Raw genomic sequence first — 18,452 nt, forward strand, 5'->3', positions numbered from 1 at the left:
GGGGAACGGTGCGGGGCCAGCCAGGGCGTATCCCGCGGCCTTGCCCCACCGCCCCGGCCTTTGGAAACGGGCCACGGTTCCTTCCAGAAAACGGGGGTAACTTAAAATGTCGCCCATGGACGCGCACAACACCCGCCCCCCCGGCCCGCCTGACAGCCGGTGCCCACGGCTTTGCTCCCGCTAGGCAGGCAGCGGAGACCGGCTGGGAGCTGGGGTGTTGGTGTGTCCCCGTTCCTCGCGCCGCCTCTGCCGAAAACGGCGGTACTGTCGGTTGCTTCCCCATCTTTGTGCTGCTGGCTGGAGCACGTTCACCCGTGGCCTCAGATAAAAAAAAAGACTGAGGGCTCTTGGAAAGCACTGAGGCTTTTTGCCCGTTTTGACCGGGGTCTTACAGCTTATCGCTTGTTGGCAAGGTGCCTTCGCTAACACCTGGGGAAATGCTGTTGTTCTTCGGGAATGGCTGCTTTTCTCAGAGAATTAAGATGTTTTGTGTCTGCTTTGGGGGAAGCAAAGGGGTGTTATCTACTCTAGTGTTGTGGGTAAACGAAGAGTGGTTTTATATTATGTAACTTTCTGTTGTAATATGACATTAGTTGCTGGAGTGACGTTAAATCAGTATATAAACTGATTTGAAAATGAAGTGATTGTGAACTGGTTTTGTCCTGGGTATTTCAGAATGATCCTTTGAATGTATGTTGTTAATAAACACTATTAAACATTTAAATGTTCCCTAATTTATTTGACTATGCATAAACCAAACAACACTCAAGTTTGTTACTCTAAGTAATTCTTTGAAGTAACAATTGCATGTAATCTCTGTTTGCTCATTCTAAAAGTGCAGCTAATAAACTCTTAAAAAAGCTTTTTTTTTTTTCTTCAGAGAAATCATTGTATGTATGTGTTTAAAGATACAGTGGGTTACAAAATTCTGCTAAGGGCCTCCTCAGTTTTACTATACCAATATTATTATTCCATTAATTGTGGTGTGACTCCCCCTCCCACCTCATTTGGAAATAGACTTGTCCTAATCGGAGTGACAAAGTTATAGGTCATGTGAAATAATTTGTTAAAAATCATGACCTCCCCTTGCTCTTCCCTTGTTTAGGGCATCTTCCCCAACAACAGTAGCCCAAATGAAAATGAAGAAGTAACCGAAAAAACCCAGGGGTGCTTTTAATAAGACTTTAAAGCAAGTAGGCTGCTGCCTTAAAGAGTATGATCAGTCTGACATAGCCACCATGCGAGGTAAAATTACAGATTACATCGGAAAGCTTTATGTTTGTAAAATGTCTTCATCAGTAGCACATGTGTGTAACCTCCTATACATAAATTGTTTCATTAGGTTTAGTAGAATTGCTTGCACGGATGGAATAGAGCAGATTCAACAATAACCGGAGAAGCAGAACCTTAATTTGAAAAGGTCATGCCCAGAAAGTAACTATTTAGACTTTGACTTCATTATTTAAATTACTAATTGGTACTTTAATGCTTCATACTAAAAATGCTTGAAGGAACAGCATTCTGTTGAAGACTAGGCATGCATTGTTTTCCAAATTCCTTTACCCCCACATACGATCCCATAATACATGGAGTACTGACCTTTTGTTTTCTTGTAAAAGTGTTAGTTTCTTGATACATTTATTATGCTTCTTTCTGTGTGAAAAAGCAGGGGCAAACATTTCTAGATAATAGACTTATTACCCATGAAGCTTTTAAATTGTAAGTGTGCCTTTTTTTTTTTCCTTCAACAGTGTTCTGGCTTGGTTTTAATATGTTTTATTTTAATGTTGAGTGTAATTATGTTTTCTAGTGGTTTTGTTTTATCCCCTCCCCCCCCCGCCCCCCCCCCCCCAGTCTGTGGAATATCCTTTTGTAAGCAAGCAAACAAAAATCCCGTAACCTTCCCCCTTCCCCAGTCTGTTTGTCAGCAGCAGTTTGAATAGTATGCACTTGTGGTCAGTAAGGAAGGATGTTTATAGTAATGACTGTTCTCCTAGAAAAGCCCTATCGCCTCTGCTGTCTCTGTATAGCTCTGACTTCACCTGTGTTAGATGAATTTGTTTACATGGACCTATGTCTGCAGTATAGTGAAAATGTGGTAAAAGTATTGCTTTCCTCTGCAGGTTATCTAGCTTTATTAAAAAACATTCACTATAAATACCTAAAATGCTGCGTTTGTTTGCTTGTGCAATTTAGGAGTGGATATCTTGATTTTTCTTGTTGCGGGAAAAATTTTGTTATTGGTTCCACAAGTTTTTACCCAACATAGTCTTAAGGGGAAGTGAACATTTTTATTGCCCTCAAATAAACCAAAGAGAGTATCCTTTGGGGGTCAGACATTTAAAAGTTCATTCCTGTTCCAGTCTTAGGCATATGGAAATTGATGTTACAGCAGTCCAAGTGCTGTCATCTCTATTGTGTTAAGTCTTCCTTTCATTTTCAGCTTGTTTTAGGATGCTGACCTGTCAAAAAGACCTTTCTTGCTATTTTGCTTGTGTCGCTGTATTATTTTTTCTCTGGGTTACTTTTCTGCTCATTTTTAAAACTTTGGCTCACCAAGATGCCAGATGAGGGCCAGTGTCAGCATAAAGGAGGAGTTAGGAGCATGCAGGAGGGACAGATCACTGCAGCCTGAATTTTTATCACCTTAGATGGTCCTAGAACCTTGGGCACAAAGATGTTAATCAGGTACCTTAGTCTCCTATGTGCTCCAAGGAAAGTAATGGGTGCCTTTGAGTAATTCCAGTAACAGGCAGTTGTATTTCTGCTTGGCAGGATGCACAGAGATTCAGCCTGAGTGGAGAATGAGCTTTTCCATGTTGGTAAACTTTGAGGCACCAAGGAAATTAAGTCTTTGCCTTAACTTTGCCTTGCCCTGTAAAGGATCATCTGGTTCTTTTATGGATTTCAGGTACAGCTGACTGTACTCTTGCTTAAAAGTTACTTTGTATCTTGGATTCTAAAAGTGATCTAAATATATCATAGTTTTAGTTGCTGTTGTGTATTTTAGAAACTAATTCTGAGCCACTACAAAGAACTGCAGTAGCAGTAGCTATTCCCATTGGAAGTTCATGTTCAGTGTCTTGACAGAGTTGGAGAAACCAGGTTAATAAACTCCCCAGACTTAATAAAAAATCCTTGGTCAGTTTTCAGGAAAACGTGAAAGGGGCCTTCACGTTTTCCTTCCTAGGAAATGTGAACGAGTTCAGTGATATACCAAGGTTGATTCCTTTACCATGTTTATTTTGCATTCAGCTGAACCTTTACTAAGGTGGACAGCTACATTTTTCTCCAGTGTATCAGCACAGTATAAAGCTGTTATGTAACTTGCTACAAAAGGCATTTACAGAAGTCTCTGAAGGGACCAAGGTGCTAGAAAACATAGGCACTCTGGGTTAAAAGCTGGAGAAAATCCCAGAAGACGTTACTGTGTATCCATTTTCTTTTTCCATGGGTTTTGAAGTGTTTGTGCTTCACCAAAAATTCCCATTTAATATGTTTGCATAATGAGATGTGGATGGGATTTAGGAAAGGCACAGATATTTGCAAAGATCACAGAAGGGCATGAGAAAATGCCGTTTGGTTTGGTTTTGTATTTGCTGGTATAAGCCAAAATCATAAATTTATCCCTAGAATTTAAGAGTGGTGGTACTTGAAAAGGGTAGAAGAGAGAATTTGTGTCTTTCTTAACTCAATTGAAAGGTAAGGTTAAAAAAGCGGATTTTCCAATAGTGGATTTGATTAGTTTGCATGTACGTCCCTAGCAGCTTTCCCATAGGATGCTGTTGTGTACCCATCAGTTAACTCTGGAAACCTGTGAGGTGGAACAGCTTGTTTTCTGTGAGATTTGGTTGCTGTAAGAAGATAGACTAATGATTTCTGTTCTTGCTTGTGAATGCAGTTGTAGCGTGTATGCCAGAAGGCTTGCAACTGTATAGTAGTTTTATTTGGCTGTTGTAACTGATAAATGCAAATATAACATGTGTAGGCTTTGTTGTGGTTGTTTCTATACTGATTTATCATCAGCTTCTTTTCAGGGAAGCCTTTCTTGTCTAACATAGCTTTGTAACTGTGGATTTTGAAACTAGACAACTGATTGATAGAGTGGGAGAAGTTACTAAATACAGTTGTTTTTTTTGTGGGCAGATTTTGTCTGTGAAGAATATCTTTTTTATTTAATGGAGGTAAAGGACATACGAGGATTTTTTTTTTTGCGTATTTGTTGTATATTCATAGTTGGGCATTCCTCTGGCTAGTGTGTGTGTGAGGAGTGGATTATTTCTTGGTGTCCTGGTATGTAATCTCTGTAAAACAGAAAATGTAGAAAAATAAGGCAATCACACTGTTCCTTCAGTGGTTTTGTTATCTGTGCTTGGCTTAATTTGAATTTCAAATGCAATCTAGGAAAATTTCAAAGGGAGAAAAAGCCCCAACAAAAAATCTTTTTTTGGCAGAAGAATTCTGGTATCTGTAATTGAAACATCAAGTGTACTATCAGAACTGAAGCAGAATGCAAATGTATAAGTAGCTGTGTATTGGTAAGAGATTACTGTAGTTGACTGTGACTGGAGGAGGGTATGGGTGCCAGAAGATTTCAGAACAAGTTAGTTGCTCCAGTGTAAGAAATTATCTCTTTCTACAAACCTTGTCCTTGCTCAGTTTAGTTTTCAAATACCACCGTCTCCATAATGCCATCCCAAAACAGAATGAGAAAAGACTATTTCCATTGCCTGTATGGCTTTTTTTTTTTTTTTTTTTTTTTTTTTTTGTAACATATCTTCCTAAAATGTATTCAAGCAGTTTCTTCTAATATATAATGTTGACTAACAAAATTGTTGTTTTGATTTATGGGTTGACTGTAATTTTGGAGACACCTTAAAATCAATACAGATCAATATAATTCTTTTTCCTCAAAACCTCTAATTTCTCTAAAAACTTGAATTTGAAACTCTTTGCTCACTTTGTCTTGCTGTCATAATAACAGCAGTGATAAAAATACTTTTCTTTTTTTTCACCCTTTCAGTTTAAATCACACATTCATGGAGGCTGAATATTTACTCTGTAAGCTATCTTCATTTTATCCTAAAATGCAAGGACTTAGATTCTGTTGAAGGAAGTAGCATTTCGTAATTTTGAGGATATTTTAAGACTAATTTATAGTAAAGAAACTCTCCCCTTTTCTGGTCTGGATTAATTTTGTGGATTATTTGACAAAAAGACGGTTTTCCTGTGGCATGTTCATGGAGAACAATTTGTTATTCACGCCTGAATGCTATTTGAGTGCTGGCCTTCTATAATGGCAAGTGTATTTTTCAGTGGGAGGACAATAAGAATGACATTTAACTACTCCAATGTCACAAACATAATAGTCTTATAACTCTGAGGAAGATAATTATGCTGCTATGGTAGTTCACTAACATGAATTTTAAATACCAACTCCTTCCCCAGCTACTAGTACTTACAAAGTAAAAAACAAAGGAAAACCATGGTCACTATGGAATCATTTGAAAATGTGGAACAGTAGATTCACTGTTCCACCTTGATAAATGCCAGTGAAAGTTGTATCTTACAAATATATACTGGTAATTAGGAAGTCTTCCTTTAATTCATTTCTTTTACTCCTTTGCAGTAACATGGGATTTTCAGGCTCCTTGCTTGTATAGTGAAAAAAAATTTCTAACAATAATGATACCATTATTGATGGGATTAATTTTCTTCTGCTTGATGTTTTGGGAATTGTATTCCAGTTGCATGTACTGTTGAAATAAATTATTCCTTTGGTGTCAGTGGTATATTCTGAAGTCAAGGACAATCCAGTTAGTGTTGATTGGGATTTGGCAGCTGAATCTCTGCTCATTGAGCCAAGAACATGCTTGTTATGGCTTATCTGTTAGTGACTAGATACATCATGATTTCCTGTCTGTAATGTAACAATTCTTAATTTTCACTCTTCTGCAAATTATATAATACGACAAAATACAATAATTGAACAGGGGTTTAATTCTTTGCTTTTAATAATCGTGTGGTCAAGGTTCAACAAAGTAACTATAACAGTAACTAACCACGAAGTTCTCACTAAATTGAATCTAGGTAACAGACTCTTAGTACTTCAGCCAAAACTAGTAGTTGATGACAGTACAGTCTGGGGCTTTGTATAGCTGTAGTAGAGGAATGCAAATATACAGAAAATACAAAATCATCATAATTTTGGTTATAAATTCAGGACAGCTGCATACAAAACCACATTAGACCCTGGGAGACCTCATGGATAAAAAGAGACAAAGGAATGTTACTGGGGTTACAAAATCATTCAGATTTAGTTTTTTTTGGGGGGGGTGTGTGTGTGTAATAATGGCCTTTAATGTGGTTTATATGTTGTTTTCTAGGTTTTAAAAATGCAAATCCAAGAAAATTCACTAGCTGACACTTGGATAGGTCTTCAGCAAGATTGGAAATATCTTTTTAAATGTTAGACTTACACTTTGGGCCTAATAGAACAGGAACTGGAAGGAAGACATTTTGGCAGAGAATTTCTCAGACACTTGCGGATGCAAAGGAATGATGATTTTTCTTTCTAGATTTTTTACTTCTGTTGTGGAAGGCTGTGCTTTGGAAAATGGGTTTAATTGAGCTACTTTTGACAGATGCCATAAATACTAATGCCAAGAGTACTGAGTGTTGTCAGTTGGCAGTGTCCCCTTCAAGCTTCGTAGTGGGCTGCGTATTGGTTCTGTGTGCTTTGGGAGCCCTTGCTCTGTTAGACAGTGGCTGCTCTTCCTGCTTACTCTGATATATTCTGGTACTTAAAATTCTTTTTGTCTGGTTTGGTTTCCTAGGTTTACCCCAGGAGAATCTCTGACCTTAGTGTCTGTCCCTTCTTTCCTCCCTTTTCTCTCTTGATTTCTAAACATAGCCATTTTTATCTACATTTCTCTGAGATGGAGTCTTGAAAATAGCTTTAGAATAGAGGTTAGAGGGCCCTTAATAATACTTAATGGTGGTTAGCTATCTGCCAATCTCAAAAAAGACTGTATTCGTATGTCTTCTTAGTTTCTTATAACTGCATAAAACTTTTAGCTTAATTGCTGCATTGTTAAAACTCTTTCACATTTTAAATTTGTACACTTAACACGTGTATTTGTGCTTTGGACAAAGAAATACAGACACATCCTTTTTTGTGACTATTCTTTTATGAACTGTAACTGTAATGCTTAAGTAGCAGTAAGCATAAGCTGACTGTGTGACTAACAGTGCTCATGACTTTCAAAAGGACAAAGTTGGTTGTGAGCTTGTCGTAAATACATCTGTAATGGAGTTTTAATTCTTGAAATAGTGTTGAATGGGCATACTGTTAAAATAACAATAAATTAGGAAATCTGTGGGGTTTTATAATGCTCTTACACAGCCTGCTTTTCATAAAAATGCAAATTGCAGTTGCATTAAAAAAAAGCCACACGTGTTGTTCCTGCAGAGCTGTTTCTTCATAGTCTTTTTTTTTCCCAGAAAAATATATAGTAGTTTTACAAGGCTTGTGCAATGACTAAGCTGTTACTGTTTTACATTGTCAGAATATGCTATTTTTAAGCTAAGTGTAATACAAATAATTCTAGTAGAAGTTGCAGGAGGATTTTAGTTTTCTTCTTAGTTGGTAACTTGCAAAGAGAGAAGTAGGCTTCATATTTTTGAAGAACTTAGAATTTCTTAAAGAAGATTTCAAAGGCAAATGGATTATACTTTTCCTTCCTGAAACACAGGATTTAAACCCACATTTTTCTTCATGCTATATTGGTAGTTTAATTTTTTTAGTTTCTCTCTTTTTAGTCTGTGTGTTCGTAGAACCTTCAGTGTGTGAGAATTGTTTTTTCGTTGTTTCTTGTTTAGTGATGGGCATAGCTCTTAATGCTGATTCTATAAGAGCTGGTAGCAGATGCTAATGTGGTTGATTGAAAATTGGTATTGAATTAATTGTGTCTATTAGAAGGGTCCGGATTTGCCCTTGATATCCTTTCTTTTCTAGCTTTGAGTACTCATAGTGCTTGTAAACCCTAGAAACGGCTTTTGTGCAGTTCAGAAGGTCACTGCTCATTGGTAGGGCAGTGGGTCTTTCTAGAGGATGCTGGTGCTGTGACTGGCATGGCTGGTGCTGGGTTGCTAGATAGAATTTGCTTTTTGTAAAGTAGGTTAGCCCAGGGCTTCTGCCTGGGCAAGAAAAAGTTTGTGCCTAACTGCAACTGAGGAACTAGTTGGAATTCCCTGTTAAGGGAGGGAAGAGCTGCTGCCTGAGCCTTGCCTGTAACTTGATGATTCACCTCGTGTTTCTTAGACATACAATTAATTTGCAAAATAGGAAACTAATTAGTGTATGTTTCTCATGATCAGCTATTTTAAGCAATGATTGAAAGCTGAAGGTTTGGAATGGATGTTGTATTTCCAAAACAGATAAGATAACGAGGCATATACACAGAATAAAAAGATGTTTTCTATGGTAATATATAGAGTGTAGAGTTTGTGCTCAGAAATTCATGCAAGTTACGATTGTTAAAAGTGCTGCAGAGAAATGTTTCCTTTCTGGATATTTTATAGTGGCTACAATGTAAGTGCTTGATTTAAGTAACAGTTTCTGGTCCACTTTGCTTAAGGGAGTTAAGATAATACCTGTGGAAGTCTCAGATCTGCCTTTTAGCTGGAGGCAACTGCTCCTACAGCAGTTATAGACGCGTCTGCTGGTTTGGTGCTAATTCCACTAAATGCACTGAGTTTTTGACTGAAGTTACCAGTAAACATGCTTTAAGCTGAGACACCTGGATGCGTACCAACATGACTGGGGGCACCTGCTCCTTTTTTCTGGCTCTGAGGGTTTGATCGTTTCTAGCAGAGAAGCAGCAAAACCAACCAGAACATCCCAGACTATCTCAGTAGATTGTACTAGGACTAGAGTGTCAAAGCTGTGGTCTGTCAGCTGGGATGGCATTGTAATTCAGGAGAACAGCCAAAGTAAGTGTCATGTTTTTTCAGTTACAGGCAACTGAAAAGAAAACAAGACCATAGAGAGCCACATGTTTGTGATTTGGAATTCAGAACTCTTCTTTTAAAAGATTCTCTTTCCTGTTTGATTAATCTGCATAAATAATGACACCAGGTTTGCCACTGAGTAAATAGTGCTGATGAAGTAGTGATACTTTTGTAAAGTTGTTGTTTCAGTACTGTGTTTTCCAGATATTTTGCTTATAATGTTTATTATGAAGAGAGATGAGATCATACATATTTAACAAAATATCCTTGTGGAGGGTGGTTTTATTATTTTGTTCTCTTCTGTCACATGGCATCTTTTTGGAAGAGGCAAGACTGACACTGAAACATTTTATTTTTTTGTGAGAGAGTAGTCCGAAAAGTGTCCAGAAAGCACACTTTCTACCTTTCTGAGCTTGTGAGATGTTTTGCATTTTAAAAGGAATTTGCTTGCTTATTGTTGCTTATGGGTTTATTTTGCCTTTTTCTTTTTTTTTTTTGTATGTGTGTTTTTTGAGAAAATCTGGCCCATTTTTTTAGTAAATGGCCCATTTTTAGAAAATTGTAGTTCAAAACTGTGTGGCTTTAGTGTCTCTAGACATAATCATCGGTAATGACGGCTGCGGCTCTTGTTAGTAGCCTAGTAGAATACAGAAAGTAACATTTTACATCCATAGTTAATTCTAACAAAAATGTGGTTTGTCCTTGTTGTAATGAGACTGTTTTAGCAGCCTAACTCAGAAGACTATTGTTTTCATAATCTGTTGTTTTCTTGGTAGTATGCTTACCATTGTTTGAAGTTAGACAACTCAGAAGTAAGACTTACATAAAAGTACTACTACTAGTAATAAAGGCCTTAACCTTGAACTAAGTCTGTTGTATGTCTTAGGGAAGTGACCTTGGAAATATTCCCTTTTCCAAACTTGTGATAGCTGAAGGTAGAATGTTGAAAAATAAAACCCCTGCAACTCATACCTTCCTGTATTAGTTCTGTGTGTTCTGTTTATTCTTAATCAGTGTGCTTAAAGTTACAGTAAAAGTTTGTGGATCCCACTGCTACCCCCTTTCCTCCTTCCCCTTCCCGTTCCCTACAAAATCAGTAATTTTTCTTGTTTCATGTTACCTGTAAAACTTAAGTTATGGAGGCTAATAAAATACTTGAAGACTCTTAAACTTCATCATATAGTTCTGAATTAAAAATCAGTTCCTGTTTTATAAAGACCAATTTTGCCCATTCTTCTTTGGGTTGAAGAAAACCAAACCTATGGATAAATACTTCAACAGAATATAAAAATCTTTCAAATACTCTGATCAGTTTCTGTCATGCATTCTTATGCTTGGTAATCAACTTTATAATCCAGCTGTTTGTTTTTATTTTTTTTTTCTGTCAAACTATATAGATTTTGTAGCAAGAATTACTATTCAGAAACGCTCTTCAACCCTCTCCCCCAGCCTCAAAAGGAGGAGCATATGGTTTCTGTGAAAAATTAAATAAAGAGGTGTAGAACTTTTTAAAACATCCCTGTGTGAAGTCTGAAATTGAGCACTAGGAATCCCTAATTACTTACTGTTGAAATCTGCTATGTACTTCCTACCTAATGTTAACTTTACTTTCTTAAAGGTTTGGAGATAGACTTGCAGAGACAAAACCATAAATTCTGGTGGTTGTGTTTTTTTTTTTTTGTTTTTTTTTTTGTTTGATTTATGGCTTCATGAAGACCCTGGATCTTTCTTTATTCTTATGTATTTGACAGTTACCAAGAAGAGATATGGCCTATAGTAATCTTAATATTTTTCTACAGTAGTAGAAAACATCGTCTGCTTTTTTACAGTTTTTACAGCAGGTAGACAAAGATTTTTGGCAACACTGTCTTGCTTGTCTTAACTTTCAGCAAATTTCTGTATCTGGGCCTTTTAAGCAATCTAAGCTGTTGCTGGTTAAATGGCAAGAGTCTGAAGAGTTAGGAGTAGATTGAAGGATAGAAGCAAGTGGTCACTAGTCATACACAAACTTGATAGCATTGACTTCCAAAGTTAATTTTGCAGACACTTTTTGTTCAACTTGTAAATATCTGGTAAAAGGAGAGGTGGAATAGGTAGGGGATGAGACTTGCAGATGATTAAAAAAAGAAATAATAAAAATTCAGGATAGCTGAATCTAAAGCTTATGGTGGAGGGCTCCCGAAAGAGCTCATGACTAGATGTTAAAATTTTGGATGAAATGCTGTTTTTGTAAATACAAGCTAAAATACAAGCAGTGGTGAGAAAAGATTGTCCTAACATACACTGGCAACAATGATCTCCAATTTAGCTATTGTCACTTAGTGAAAAAGTTCTTGGAATTTGTTAGGGCAGTTCTCTGTAAACATCAGCTTAGTGTGTGGTGATAATGGTAACAGTAAACTCAGAAATAAACAGTATGGAATTGTGGAAAAAAACTCACCAGAAAACATTGTGGTGCTGGGACTTGCAGCCTAGCGAACAAGAATTGATTGGGTGAATCCCTAGAGGTCCTGTGTATCCCTGGTTTCTGTAGTCCTGAATCTTAAGGAAGACTGGATAGGCCCTCTGGGAATCACCTCCTTGCCTTGTCCCCCAAGGCACAATTAGCTGTAGCCTTTGTTGGTTGGAGTGCATCTTTCTTTAACTTGTTCTTAAACCCGTTCAGTTACAGCACTTTCACAGCCTGCTTTGTGACTGTTCCAGTGCTACTCTGCCTGACTTCTAGAAGGGTTTTCATAGTATTTGAGCCAAGTGGGTTTGGGTACATTGTTAAGCCTGTTGTTACTGTTCTCCTCAAAGTGTGTGACCAAAGTGGATGTGGTAACTAACATAATATCTTACCAAAACTAAGAGTGAGATTGTTATTTGCTGGTTCTGCAGGCACTTCCATGCATAGACATCTCTCAGTTTTGTTCTATTTATTTATTTAAAATTTATTTTTCAACATTGGAACACTGAGGGTCACTTTGTGGTCTACTTTAAAATCTACATCCCTTTTAACTGAACTGCTAACTGTTTGGCCATCTCATATATGGAACCAGCTGTTGTGACAATACTGCAGCTCTACAGTTCGCCTTAGTTCTGCTCTGACATTTCTTCATATTTTTCTTCCAGTCTTTCAAAATCACTTTGAATTCTAATCTCGTCCTCTAACTTGCTTATCACCTGCATTTTCTGAAATTGATCATTTTTGTGTATATGTAAACTATTTGTGTATATATATGCTTACATATATAAACAGAACAGCTTCAGTTCTGTTATGTCTTTCAGCCTGCAGTGACTTTAACTAAAAACAAAACAAAAACTGAGCACTGGACCCCATAATGACTCATGTATCGTAGCTGGGAGATGGAATGTTGCTGTTAGTATGATTGAATGTGTGTAGTGAGTCAATTTGCACAAAGTCTACTCAGTTCTTCCTGGGCATATTAAATTAGAGGTGCTTTGTGGTGTACTTAAGTAGGGTTATATTTTAAGAGCTGGGGTACTTGGAAAAATAAGTTAACAAATTATTTCATAAACAACAGAACTAGTGACAGCTTTCTGCACGTTTTTGTCTTTTGTCTTGAATGTCCCTATTAGTACTCTACTGGACAAGAAGCAGGGTGTCTTGAATAATTTTTTTTTTTTTTTTTTTTCCAAACCAGGGTCACTGTGCAGTACTAATGTGGGTTAATGGCAGTTAATCACACAGGTTTCCTACAGAAGCAAGGTTTATAAGAATCATGAAATCATAAAATGGTTGGGCTTGGAAAGGACCTTAAGATCATCCAGTTCACACCCCCTTGCCATGGCAGGAATGCCTCACACTAGACCATGTCACCTAAGGCTCTGGCCTGGCTGGCCCTAAACATTTCCAGGGATGAAGCATTCACAACTTCTCTGAGTAACCTGTTCCAGTGCTTCACCACCCTCACAGTAAAGAACTTCTTCCTTATATCTAACCTGAACTTCCTCTGTTTAAGTTTAAACTCATTACTCCTTGTCCTGTTACTACAGTCCCTGAGAAGAGTCTCTCTCCGGCATCCTTGTAGGCCCCCTTTAGATAAAGGAAGGCTGTTATGAGGTTTCCACGCAGCCTTCTCTTCTCCAGGATGAACAGCCCCAACTTCCTCAGCCTGTCTTCATACGGGAGGTGCTCCAGTCCCCTGATCATCCTCGTGGCCCTCCTCTGGACTTGTTCCAACAGTTCCATGTCCTTTTTATGTTGAAGACAGTGAGGTTGCACGAGATCAGTGGGACAGGATCACCTCGTTTGACCTCCTGTTTGCACTTCTTTTGATGCAGCGAAGTATATGGTTGGCTTTCTGGGCTGCAAGCGCACACTGAAGCCAGCTCATGTTCAGTTTCTCATCAACCAATACCCCCAAGCCCTTCTGTTCAGGCTGCTCTGAATCACTGCTCCACCCAACCTGTAGCTGTGCCTGGTATTGCCCTGATCCAGGGGCAGGACCTTCACTTGGCTTGGTTGAACTTCATAAGGTTGGCATTGGACAAACTCTCAGTCGTGTCAAGGTCCCTCTGGATGGCATTCCTTCGCTCTAGCGTATCAACCAAACCACACAGCTTGGTGTCATCAGCAAAGTTGCTGAGGGCACACTCAGTCCACTTTCCATGTCTCTGACAAAGATGTTGAACAGGATCAGTCCCAACACTGATCCCTGAGGGACACCAGTGGTTACCCATCTCCAGTTGGACATTGAGCTCTTGACCGCAACGCTCTGCTTGCAGCCATCCAGCTAATTTTTTCCACCAGGTGGTCCATCTATCGAATTTATGTCTCTCCAATTTAGAGACAAGGATATCATGCAGGACAGTGTGTCCTGCGTTCAGCAGTAGCAGTCATTTTTTCTCCTTCTTAGTAGCTGGTGCAGTGCTGTGTTTTTGACTTTCAGCCTGGGAACAGTGCTGATAATGCCCGTGTTTTTAGTTACTGCTCATCTGCTCAAATGTTTATTCTGACCAAGGACTTTCTGAGTCTCATGCTCTGCCAGGGAGGAGGGGAAGCTGGGAGGAAGCAGAGCCAGGACACCTGACCCAGACTGGCCAAAGAGGTATTCCATACCACAGCATGTCATACGCAGGATGTAAACTGGTAGTTACCTGGAAGGGCTAGATCACTGCTTGGGTTGGGCTGGGTATCGGTTGGCAGGTGGTGGGTGGTTGTATTCTCTTTACTTGTTATTTCCCTTATCATTATTATTATAATTGGTGGTAGCAGTAGTGGTTTGTGTTATACCTTAGTTACTAAACTGTTATTATCTCAAGATACCTCTTATTCTTTCGATTCTCCTCCCCATCCCTCCGGGAGCTGGGGGAGGAAAGGTGAGGGAGTGAGAGAGTGACTGCATGATTTACGGCTGAGCTTAAACCACGACACAGTATCAAATGCTTTGCACAAGTCCAGGTAGATGATATCAACTGCTTTGCCCCTATCCATCAATTCTGTGGTTCCATCATAGAAGACCACCAGATTAGGCAGGCAGGATTTGCCCTTAGTGAAACCGCATTGGCTGTCACCAGCCACTTTGTTGTTTTTCATTGTTTTGCATGGTTTCCAGGAGAATCTGCTTCATGATCGTGCCAGGCACAGAGGTGAGACTGACTGGTGTGTAGTTTCCTGGGTCTTCGGTTTCCTCTTCTTGAAAACGGGGGTTATATTTCCCTTTTTCCGGTTGTCGGGAACTTCACCTGACTGCCATGATTTTTCAAATATAATGGACAGTGGCTTAGGAACTTCATTTGCCAGCTCCTTCAAGACCTGTGGATGGATTTCATCAGGTCCCATGCACTTGTACACATTCAGGTTCTTAAGATGATCTCAAACCTGATCTTCTCCTACAGTGGGCCCAGGTCTTCATTCTCACAGTCCCTGCGTTTGCCTTCCAAGACTTGGGTGGTGTGTACAGAGCACTTGCCATTAAATAAATGTAGCATTCTTTCTTGCAAGGGCATGATTTGCTGACATGAGAGTATCTGCTTTGTAATAGATACATCCTAGTATGCTCCAGTTAGAATTCTGGGGCTGGCATAACCTCAGAAGGGAGAGGTTATATTCTATTAGTTTATTATCAGCTCATAGTCAAGTGACAATTATTTGCTAGGGTATGGGTGCAGCTCCACTTTCTTCAGTTAGGCTCTGATTTCAAACAGCCACTTCCTTCAGTTTCTTACTTGCAAATTATGGATCGAGGATTTATTTTAGTTATTTTTACTGCTAATGGTGCACGTACTGGAAGCGCATTTTGATATGTAAACTCTTGGCAGTGTAGCTTACTTGTGGGGTGAGAAATGACACTAAGGAAATAGGTGATTTATCATGGAATTGTAGAATAACAGAATGGTTTGGATTGGAAGGGACCTTAAAGCTCATCCAGTTTCAACCCCCTGCTGTGAGGCACCTTCCACTAGACCAGGTTGCTCTAAGCCCCATCCTACTTGACCTTGAATACTGTCAGGAATGGGGCAGCCACAGCTTCTCTGGGCAGCCTGTGCCAATGTGTCACCACCCTCCCAGTAAAGGGCTTCTTCCCATAATTTCTGATCTAAATCTACCCTCTTTCAGTTTAATTTAGCACGTAAGCAGCGAATCATACTTAATTCTTGCATTGCAGTTTTAAAAGAATTACCTAAAACCCTGACAGAATATACTCGTTGTTTAAAATAACAAATGGATGTTTATTTTATTCCTTTTTATTTGTTGATGTTTTTGTTCTATAGTTGAGTAAGTATTTAACAGCATTTGCGGTACTGGTTTAACTGTGCTTAGAGATCAGGTGAAACAATGTTATGCTACAGAGACAAGATACAATTCACGTTATACAAAGTTCAGCTTTAGTGAAGACTGTCGGTGTTAGAAGAAATATAAATGCACACTAATGCTTCTGGTGTTTCAAAGTTCATGTGTACATTTAAAATAAATTTGGATACAACATACTATTTTTCAGCGTCTCTTACAAAGGACTGCATTCTTTGTGTTGATCCACGCTTAATTTAAGTCACTCTGGCAGCTGCGTTCTTAGGAGAGGAGGGAATGAAATAAACTTTTAACCTTTGAAAGCCAGAACACAAACAAACAGCGTTTAACTTGTGGACATTTGTGGCTATTTCAAGCAATGGTGTTAGTTTTGGTTGCCTTTTTGAAGTAGACCCACTCTTTTTGTTCTTGTTTCGGAAACTAAGCATATTGTTCAGAATTTTTCTGCAGCTGTGAAGAACGAAGTGTCATGCAGTAGTTCAGTAAGATGACATCATGAGATGATTCTGACTACTGTGCAATCTGCTTGCGTTTGCTTCTGTGCAAGTGTGATCACTGGCATGTATTTGTTTCCATTTGGTTTAAATCAAGTAAGCATTGATGGAATTGCTTTCTATGGCTGTTGGCTTGATCCTGTTGTTCTGGGCTATGGTTATTTTGACCTCTAAAGCACTCTATTTGAACTCTGTTCCAGTTTGTTCTCCTAAAAGATGCTTCAGGTAGATCCTGTTATCTGTAGACAGCAGAGCATTCCTGTAAGGCCATGTTGGGCTGTCAGTGGGTAATTTGGGGATGTTTGAATGGTGATACACCAGTTGTTTGAAATTCTGGTATGACAGAAGGCCAATAATGGCAGAGCCTTGTGCACACTCCCCACATCTCTGTCCTGGAGAGTAGTGGAGAACGCAGATCAAAATATGTCTGAACTCTTGGGCCAAACTCTCTTGAGATCATCTTATATTGCTTTACAGTACTGGCTTGCACGTACTTGTATAGGGTTTAGGTGGTAGGTATGATGAGCAGCCTGAACACTGGCATTAATGCCATTCTGGCAGGTGGGTGAGTTGTTTATTTTTGCTAAATACATACAGGCCATAAGATTTGCTCACAGTTACTGGAAACTCTTTGTTTTTGCTGTGTGTTTTTGGTCTATAGTCAGTCCAGACAAAATATTTGGCCTACCAGGATATGTGAATCATTGTTGTTTGTAAGGCTTCATTTATCATCTGTGTTCTGAAAATGGTTTGTGTGAGGGAAACACTGAATGCACTCAAATTTTATTGTGAATGTGCGTTTTTACAGCTGTTAAAATTTTTTTTTTGCTTTGGTAAGATCAAAATATTATTGAATTGTTTTAGCTTATTGGAAACACAGGAAATATAGAGAGTGGGAAACTCCCAAGTGACTCGTCATTCTTCATCACCTGTAGGTGAGCAATGGCATGCAGACTTAAAAGAACCCAGAAAAAACAAATCTTAGCAACTGGTTAATTCTGGGGGAAAAAAGAGAAGAAAAGTTTCTCCTTCATCCTTTATGCATTGCTAATATACTTTGAGAAGCAAAACTGCTTTAAAATTACTTTTATCAATGAAAAAATACGTGTACAGCACAAAATTGGTTTTAAGGATTGAGTGAACAGATTGACTTGTGTTTTGGCATTTATTTTTTTTTATTTTTTTCTTTGTAATCTGCTTTTAAATGGTACTGAGGACATATGCGTATGAATGCAGGTGAGGAGGGTGCTGTCTGAAATTCTGTATGGACTTTCACTGTGCTTCTCATCATGTGAGGGAATACAGCAGTTGCTACGCAGTTGAGGGGGAAATAATGTGCTTGTAGACAGTTGAGATGATCTTCCAGTCACAAAATTCTGTAAGTTTTGAACAAATTTTAAAGTAAGTGTGACATGAGGAAGTTTGATGATGACATTTGCTGGAGTGTGAGCGTGTACGTGTTCCAGTTCCTCTTGCTAAAGTGTGGGTCCGTAAATTATTAGAGGCAGGAAGTATTATAGAAAAATGGGTATTTTAAATGATACTAAGAAGTGAAAAAGGGCAGAAGAAGAGGAGCTGAGAGATGCTAAACATTGTCTTTCAGAAAGCACATGTGCAGTGTGCAGAGGAAAAATCTTGTGAAGGTAGTGGAGAAGTAACTAAAGGACTTGGGAGTTGAGGCAACTTCTTATTACAGAGCATTGAAAAGTAGATCAGGAGGAAGTGAATTTCAGAGCAAACATCTTGCATGTTGAGATGTGCTGAATTATATTTACAGATTGGAGTTTAGATGTGGGTAGTTTGATCAAGCTACAAGACAAGATTTTGCAGCGATATGCATATCATATTACTTGATTTAAGGGTAATACAAGGCATTTGGAGAAAAGAGTTAGGCGAATGACTCAGTATTTACAGACTTCAGACTTGGAGAGCAAGGTTTTGATATGGTGCAGGTGAGAAGGAGATGTTTCCGAAGAGGCTGCTTTCAAAACAAGGAAGTGAAGGACAGAAAGGATTTCTCTGTCTACTGCCTGAACTATGTTATAGTTCATCAGCACTGTGTTGAAAATTTCAAATGAGCTGACTTGGTGATGTATTGCAAGAGTGTGTTGAACTTGAGAAATGCTAGTTTTAAACATAGTTGGCAAATACTCTTCAAAAGCGATTTTACATTTTTGGAGGTCATAATT

At 38.7% G+C, this 18,452-nt stretch overlaps 1 protein-coding gene across 1 annotated transcript in view; it reads left to right on the forward strand.

Moving 5' to 3' along the window:
* SBF2 (SET binding factor 2) overlaps positions 1 to 18,452 on the forward strand; it is a 261,395-nt gene that overhangs the window by 1,292 nt on the left and 241,651 nt on the right. The gene's annotated exons all lie outside the window — the stretch shown is intronic.

This window comes from Pezoporus flaviventris, unplaced genomic scaffold (assembly GCF_033815535.1).
Source record: "Pezoporus flaviventris isolate CSIRO_AGI_PZ_B2104156 unplaced genomic scaffold, CSIRO_AGI_Pfla_v1 ptg000036l, whole genome shotgun sequence".
NCBI lineage: Eukaryota > Metazoa > Chordata > Aves > Psittaciformes > Psittacidae > Pezoporus > Pezoporus flaviventris.